Genomic DNA, 8,336 nt, shown 5'->3' with positions numbered 1-8,336 from the left:
TTATTTATTTATATATATATATATATATATATATATATATATATATATATATATATATATATTTTTTTTTTTTTTTTTATTTATTTTTTTTTATTTTTTTTTACAGCGTTCCCTGTCACTATTCTTATAGTTTGTGTCGCTCCAAATGTAGCGATACCAAATATGTATAGGTTTTTTAAATTATTTATTTTTTATTTTTGATGTTTTTGATTCTCAAATGGATTTTATATAGGGAATTTTGGTATTTTATTTTTTGGGCGGGGATTTTTAAATTTTTTTTTTTTTTTACTTTTCAACTAGTCCCACTAGGGGATTTTTCACCATGCACTACTATTGTATATCTCTGACACGGGTCTATGTGGGCATATCCATGGCAAACCTGGGTGCCTTTATAAGAACCCTGACTGCCATGGAAACCTCTTTGCAATCGCCAATTGTGCCGCTACTGATAGTGTAAGGCAGTGTTTCCCAACCACAGTGCCTCCAACTGTTGCAAAACTACAACTCCCAGCATGCCCGGACAGCCTTCAGCTGTCCGGGCATGCTAGGAGTTGTAGTTTGGCAACAGCTGGAGGCACCCTGGTTGGGAAACACTGGGGTAAGAAGACGCACAGTGTTCTGTCACATGCAGCGGTCATACTGACAGCTGAGCTCCCGCGATCCCAGCACGTGCGGGTGGTTACTACGGAGTTTAAAGGGGTATTCCAGGGAAAAACTTTTTTATATATATATATATCAACTGGCTCCAGAAAGTTAAACAGATTTGTAAATTACTTCTATTAAAAAAATCTTAATCCTTTCAGTACTTATGAGCTTCTGAAGTTAAGGTTGTTCTTTTCTGTCTAAGTGATCTCTAATGACACATGTCTCGGGAAACGCCCAGTTTAGAAGAGGTTTGTTATGGGAATCTGCTTCTAAACTGGGCGGTTCCCGAGACACGTGTCATCAGAGAGCACTTAGACAGAAAAGAACAACCTTAACTTCAGAAGCTCATAAGTACTGAAAGGATTAAGATTTTTTAATAGAAGTAATTTACAAATCTGTTTAACTTTCTGGAGCCAGTTGATATATATCAAAAAGTTTTTTCCTGGAATACCCCTTTAATTCTGGAATACCCCTTTAGGGTCTATTCACAGCACAGATTTGATGCGCAGGATTTGTAGCTGCAGATTTAAAGCTGTTTTCAGTCATTTAGTTTACATTGAAATCTGCAGCATCAAATCCTGCGCATCAAATCTGTGAAGGATCCTGTACATGTGAATAGACCCTTAGGGTACGTTCACACATACAGGATCCTGCGCAGATCTGATGCGCAGGATGTGTAACTGCCGATTAGAAGCTGCGCTCAGTCATTCAGTTTACATTGAAATCTGCAGCAGAAAATCCTGCGCATCAAATCTGCGTACGTGTGAACGTACCCTTAAAGGGGTTATCAAGGAAAAAACTTTTTTTTATATATCAACTGGCTCCAGAAAGTGAAACAGATTTGTAAATTACTTTAATTAAAAATCTTAATCCTTTCAGTACTTATGAGCTGCTGAAGTTGAGTTGTTCTTTTCTGTCTATACCCCTTTAAGCAGCTCAGCCCCACCTTCTGGACACTTGAGCACAGGAGGGGAAAACATATGAGGAAATAAACAGTGGGGGAGATTTTTTAAAACCTGTGTAAAGGAAAAGTGGAGCAGTTGCCCATAGCAACCAATCAGATCGCTTCTTTCATTTTCCAGAGGCCCTTTTGAAAACGAAAGCAGCCATCTGATTGGTTGCTATGGGCAACTGGTCAACTTTTCCTCTGCACAGGTTTTGATAAATTTCCCTGATTGATCTTAGAAATCCCACCATAAACTATAGAATACTGTCTACATGGGCAGTGGATCCCATTAAAGGGATTATCCAGGAAAAAAAATTTTTTTTTATATATCAACTGGATCCAGAAAGTTTGTAAATTACTTCTATTAAAAAAATCTTAATCCTTTCAGTACTTATGAGCTGCTGAAGTTGAGTTGTTCTTTTCTGTCTAAGTGCTCTCTGATGACACGTGTCTCGGGAACTGTTCTGAGTAGAAGCAAATCCCCATAGCAAACCTCTTCTACTCTGTGCAGTTCCCGAGACAGACAGAAGTGTCAACAGAGAGCACTGTTGCCAGACAGAAAAGAACAACTCAACTTCAGGAGCTGATAATTATTGGAAGGATTAAGATTTTTTAATAGAAGAAATTTACAAATCTGTTTAACTTTCTGGAGCCAGTTGAGATAAAAAAAAAGTTTTTTCCTGGATAACCCGTTTATTTTCAATGGGAGTACAGAGGAACCTAGTGACTCCTTTTGGGACCCATGCGCTTGTTCAAAAGAGCAATGTCCTGTGCTTTTAAAGGGGTCCTCCGCCCCTAGACATCTTATCCCCTATTTAAAGGATAGGGGATCAGATGTCTGTTTGCGGGAATCCCGACGACCCCGCCCCAGGGAGGTGAGGGCGTGGCGTCACGATACTCCGGCCCCTGTATCGCCCGCCATCAGGAATGGAGCAAAGTTTGCTCCCTGCAGCAGATGACATGGGGTGCTGCAGGAGAGATCGCGGGGGTTCCCAGTGGTAGGACCCCGCGATCAAACATCTTATCCCCTACTCTTTGGATAAGGGATAAGATGTCTAGAGGCGGAGTACCCCTTTAAGCCCGCTTATAATAATACAAAGGTCCTGAACGGAGAAGGAGATTTATCAAAACCTGTCCAGAGGAAAACTTGCCCAGTTGCCCATAGCAACCAATCAGATCGCTCCTTTCATTTTTCAGAGGCCTTTTCAATAATGAAAGCAGCGATCTGATTGGTTGCTATGGGCAACTCAGCCACTTTTCCTCTGGACAGGTTTTCATAAATCTCCCCCACAATTCCTGACATTTTACTTCTGTACGACATTTTTTAAGGCTTACTCGTTGCGCAAACTTTTGGGACATTTTATCCTATTGCACCAAAATTTGCGACTTTTCTACACACACCAAAAAGCGAAGCCATGTCTGGCCTAATGTATATATTTCTGACTTTTTTTGGAGGCGTTTGCGCAAAAATATGCAATTTTTGAAAAAGTCGCAGTTGATAAATCCCCGATCACTTCAAAAAGGTAACCATGCCGACTGACACATTGGGCAAACATTTGGGAACAGTGACAGGGTCGGAACACACTACGTTTTGGCCCCTGTTAATCAAATCTGTCGGCATCCCGCCAAAAACATATACTGTTAACGGGAGCAGCGCACCCCATTAACTTCTGCTGAACCCCTAGCTGCTCAGTTCAGAACATATGCGCTGTTTTAAGCGCACTCATGGCGTGATGCTACACTTTAGGGTGCGTTCATGCGGCCGTCTGTCCCCGTTCTTTTTTCCCCGTTTAGGTTCTGTTGTTGCTGCTTGTAAACGGATTACCATCAGTTGTAAAATAATCCCATTGATGCCAATGTTTTTTTTTTTTTACAATCCTTTCACATCCGTTTGCACCCGTCTGTGCTCATTTTTTTATTTTATTTTTTTACGGGAGAAAAGACTGCACATGCAGTATTTTTTCTCCCGTCAAAAAAACGGGAGAAAAAACGGATACAGTAAATTTAACATTGAAGTCTATGGAAAATGGATGAGGCTTTAATGTCATCCGTTTGCATCCGTTTTTTCAATCCGTTTAATCAATTTTTTGATCCGTTTTTACTCAAAAATGATAATTTTACTGCTCAGAACCAAAAAAAAAATATATTTTTGGGTTTATTAACTGAACAATTACGGATACAAACAGATACAAACAGATAACATCCATTTGCATCCGTTATTGTCCGTCTTTTTTTAAAGTTCATTTTTTTATTTTTGACGGGAGAAGAACGGGACGGGTCTAGACGGCCGTGTGAACGCAGCCTAGAAATAGCGCAACAGTATAGCTCAGCATCCTGTTTTCGGCGGGTTAATTGTTTGCCGATAGAATTAAAGGGGTACTCCGCCCCTATCCAAAGGATAGGGGATAAGATGTCAGATCCCCGCGGTCCCGCTGCTGGGGACCCCCGGGATCGCCATTGTGGCACCGCGCCATCATTGCTGCACAGAGCGAGTTCGCTCTGTGCGTAATGACGGGCGATACAGGGGACGGAGCAGCGTGACATCATGGCTCCGCCCCTCGTGACATCACAGCCCGTCCCCTTAATGCAAGTCTATGGTAGGGGGCGTGATGACCGCCACGCCCCCTCCCATAGACTTGTATTGAGGGGGGAGGGCCGTGACGTCACGAGGGGCGGAGCCATGATGTCACGCTGCTCCGTCCCCTGTATCGCCCGTCATTACGCACAGAACGAACTCGCTCTGTGCAGCAATGATAGCGGGGCGCCGCAGCGGCGATCCCGGGGTCCCCAGCAGCGGGACCACGGCTATCTGACATCTTAGCCCCTATCCTTTGGATAGGGGATAAGATGTCTACGGGCGCAGTACCCCTTTAACGGGGGCCAAAACGTAATGGGGTTTATTTACGTAGTTTTGATTCCCGACAGGTATTTTCCCAAGGTATTTACTAAGGTTTCCCGACATTTTGCTTTTTTTTACAACTGTTCTGATCTGTAGAGTTTTCCTCCGCTGGAATCCACCACACTTTCTGTGGAAATCTAAATATGTTCGGATTTTTTAAACTGATGGGGACACGCCCCTTTTGTTGGGGGTCACGCCCACTTTTCTTTTTTTCTCTTGTAAGGGTGCGTTTTTTCTCTTGTAAGGGTGAGTAATTCAAGAGGAATTTACTCGAGTAGTTCCTCTTGAATTCTCCGCTCCAAATTAATTCGCATCCCCTCTGCCCATTGACTTTAATGTTATTTCCGCTGTCCTGTTCACACTGCGGAAATTCTGCTAGCGGAATCCCGACGCTGAATTCCTTTCCGCTTGAAGAAAGAACACGATCATTCTTCAAGCGCAATCCGCTAGCAGAAATCAATAGAAGTCAATGGTAAAAAAAAAAAATTCCACCCGACATTGTTTCCGTGCGGAATTTGCGCGGAAATGGCTGAAAAACCCTTCACTTCTTTCTCCCCCATTTCCGCGCAATTCCGCACAAATTCGGCGCAAATAGAAAAAAAAAATTTTCCGCACGGAAATTTTTCAACGTGAATTCCTCTTGATTTGCTCAGTGTGAACGCACCCTAAAATTGAGGGCTTTGTTTTTTTTTTTTGTCTCAAATTGTGTCACGTGGAACGTGCGACACAATTTGGCATCAAAACCCGACAAAAAAAGAGTCGGGGTCACATTAGTAAATAAACGCCAAAGTGTTCCTACACTAATCTTTCCTGTTTCAAGTGCGCTTCCCCTTTAAGTGCATTATCTATACCAGTGTTTCCCAACCAGGGTGCCTCCAGCTGTGGGCCAAACTACAACTCCCAGCATGCCCGGACAGCCTTTGGCTGTCCGGGCATGCTGGGAGTTGTAGTTTGGCCACAGCTGGAGGCACCCTGGTTGGGAAACACTCATCTGTACGATCTGCAAACAAGAAATTCCCGGGGGATAAGAGGAGGAGAACCGGTCGGTCGCGTCGCTCCATTTCCGGTTTGTCAGCCTCTCTACCTGCCGCTGCTGTTACCTTTGGGGCTCGACGTCACTTTGTGCACTTTGTTAGTTTGAAATAAAGCTTGGGATAGAAAAAAAAAAAAACAAGAAGAAAAAAAAAGAAGCCCAGATCCAAAGTGCAAGAAGCTGCCATAAGCTGGGAGTGAGTGGAGATTGCTGGGAGTGAGGTATGTGCCCACCTAGAGACCCTGATACTCAACCTCCCCCCCTCCCCTAATTCCTGTCTCGTCCAGGTGTGACCCCCCCCCCCCCCCCCAACCACACCCTGCTCTCCCATGAACCTGCATGTCATTGCAACACCCAGCAAGCAGCAGGAAGTGACTGGCAGCCTGAGATTCCCTTATACACAGCTCCAAATCTTCTGCTGTCGTTTTTTTTTTTTTGCGGCACGCAGCCGGCGCCCTGCAGGTTCCGACGTTAATTCTATAGATGATCCGGTGCGTTTCCTCTAATCCGAAACCTGCCATTTCGGACGCTTCCCTGTAGAAACTACAAGTCCGGGGACGGCAGTGACATCATGTGACTGCGGGTGATACAGTGTGACGGCGTTATGTAAATAAACCGATTCATTGTATCGGGACAAAGTTCTGCAACTTTCTAAAATACTTTGTGCGTCGACCCCTTAAAGTGAACGGGTCAATTAAAAATAATAATGGGAAAAAAAAAAAAATTTATACTTTTTACGTGTCTTTTTTTCGGATTCTGACGATCGCGAGAACGAGCAGCAGCGCAATTTTTCTCCTTGCTCTGTGTCATAGACTTATATTATGAGTCCGTCCTGGTCATGTGACACAAAGGTGGGAGCGAACGCGCTAAGGCCAGTGTTTCCTAATCTACGTGCCTCCAGCTGTTTCTAAACCACAACTTCCCACGTGCTCGGACAGATGTAGTTTTGGTCATGTGACACAAATTGGGAGAGAACGTGCTAAGGCCAGTGTTTTCTAATCAACGTGCCTCCAGCTGTTTCTAAACCACAAATTCCCACGTGCTCGGACAGCCGTAGTTTTGGTCATGTGACACAAAGGTGTGAGCGAACGTGCTAAGGCCAGTGTTTCCTAATCAACGTGCCTCCAGCTGTTGCAAAACTACAACTTCCAACATGCCCGGACAGCCGTTGGCTGTCCGGGCATGCTGGGAGTTGTAGTTTTGCAACAGCTGTGGCATCCTGGTTGGCCGGCCCTGCCGGGAGTAGTAATTTTGCAACAGCTGGAGGCACCCTGTCTGTGCAATATATAATTTTTTTTTTCATGATAGCGCCCAATGCATTTTCGTTAGAGAATAGCGAACTTACAGTAAATTCGATTTGTCACGAACTTCTCAGCTCAGCAGTTGATGACTTTTCCTGCATAAATTAGTTCAGCTTTCCGGTGCTCCGGTGGGCTGGAAAAGGTGGATACAGTCCTAGGAAAGAGTCTCCTAGGACTGTATCCACCTTTTCCAGCCCATCGGAGCACCTGAAAGCTGAACTAATTTATGCAGGAAAAGTCATCAACTGCCGAGCCGAGAAGTTCGTGACGAATCGAATTTACTGTAAGTTTGCTATTCTCTAATTTTCGTCTATGGATTGGTGCATTTCCAACCGGTCCTAGCGCCTGGCGGAACATTCAAATGTGCAAATGTCCGCACCTGTTTTCAAGCCGGACAATCCGCACAGTATCGGCCGCGTGAACGTGGCCTAAATGAGAATCTGCTGCGCCGTTTACACTGCGGAATTTTCACGGTGGTAAATTCCAAAGCGGAATTCCAAAGATTCAGAACACGCCAAAAGAATGAACCTACTCATTCTAATGGCAGAGTTCTGCCTGGACTACATTGCCGTCTATGCAGACAGCGCACATCTGTGCAGTCCTACATGCGGCGCCGGTTGCCAACAGGATCATCTGGAACTGGCAAATCTCCGGGAATGGATTTAGCTGTCAGAAACTCAGCAATGCGCCATTTTCAATGCGTTTCCAAGCTGATTTTGCTGAAAGAATGTTCAGTCTTTCAGCAGATGCCCAATTCAGTATTTTCATGTTGAAAATCTCTGCGGTGGAAGTTCTGCTGTGTGCATAATGCTGCAGAATCCCAATGGAAACAATGGGACTCTGCTGTAACAGAATTTTTAAGTGGAATTGTCCAGCCAGTGTTAGGCACTGTCCACATCTTGTGTTTTTAAGTCCATTGAGGTTATACAGATAACTATATCAGATTCAGGAGTATTCCCCCTCAATGCAAGTCTAGTAGGAGCCACGCCCCCTCACATAGACTTGCATTGAGGGGCGGAGCACAATGTCACGAGGGGCGGGGCCGTAATGTAACGAGCCTCCGGCCGCTGCATCGCCTAGTCATCAGGCACGGAGCGAAGTTTGCTCCGTGCACCAGATGACAGGGGGTGCTCCAGGAGAGATTGCGGGGGTTCCCAGTGCCAGGACCCCAGTGATCAGACATCTTATCCCCTGTCCTTTAGATAGGGGATAAGATGTCTCGGGGCGGAGTACTCCTTTAAGTCTGTCAGACAGGGCTGGTGCAAGGATTTTTGGAACCCTAGGCAAAAGCTAATTTTGCCGCTGATGTAAAGTATTTTCCAATCTGTGAAAAGTGCCATACGCATGCGCGAGTCTACGCTATTAGCGTAGACCTAGCGTAGGCTACATCAGTAGCGTAAACCTGCGCATGCGCAGTAGTAAATTTAGCTTATTGGAAAATACTTTAGATCAGTGGTCTTCAACCTGCGGACCTCCAGATGTTGCAAAACTACAACTCCCAGCATACCCGGA

General features: G+C 44.7%; 1 protein-coding gene across 5 annotated transcripts in view; it reads left to right on the top strand.

Annotated features, from left to right (window-relative positions):
- PATJ (PATJ crumbs cell polarity complex component) overlaps positions 1–8,336 on the top strand; it is a 292,499-nt gene that overhangs the window by 11,255 nt on the left and 272,908 nt on the right. For 3 of the 5 annotated variants that reach the window (XM_056532910.1, XM_056532911.1, XM_056532906.1), the window contains exon 1: positions 5,669–5,744. The exons of 1 other annotated variant lie outside the window; for it this stretch is intronic. The gene's annotated coding sequence lies outside the window, so the exon portion shown is untranslated. Of the gene's footprint in view, positions 1–2,979; positions 3,115–5,668; positions 5,745–8,336 lie in introns of those variants that run through there. One more of the 5 variants, XM_056532907.1, reaches the window with a different exon arrangement.

Source organism: Hyla sarda, chromosome 7 (genome assembly GCF_029499605.1).
Source record: "Hyla sarda isolate aHylSar1 chromosome 7, aHylSar1.hap1, whole genome shotgun sequence".
NCBI lineage: Eukaryota > Metazoa > Chordata > Amphibia > Anura > Hylidae > Hyla > Hyla sarda.
The sequence above is the reverse complement of the archived record's forward strand: the minus strand, read 5'-3'. Positions and strand labels throughout refer to the sequence as shown.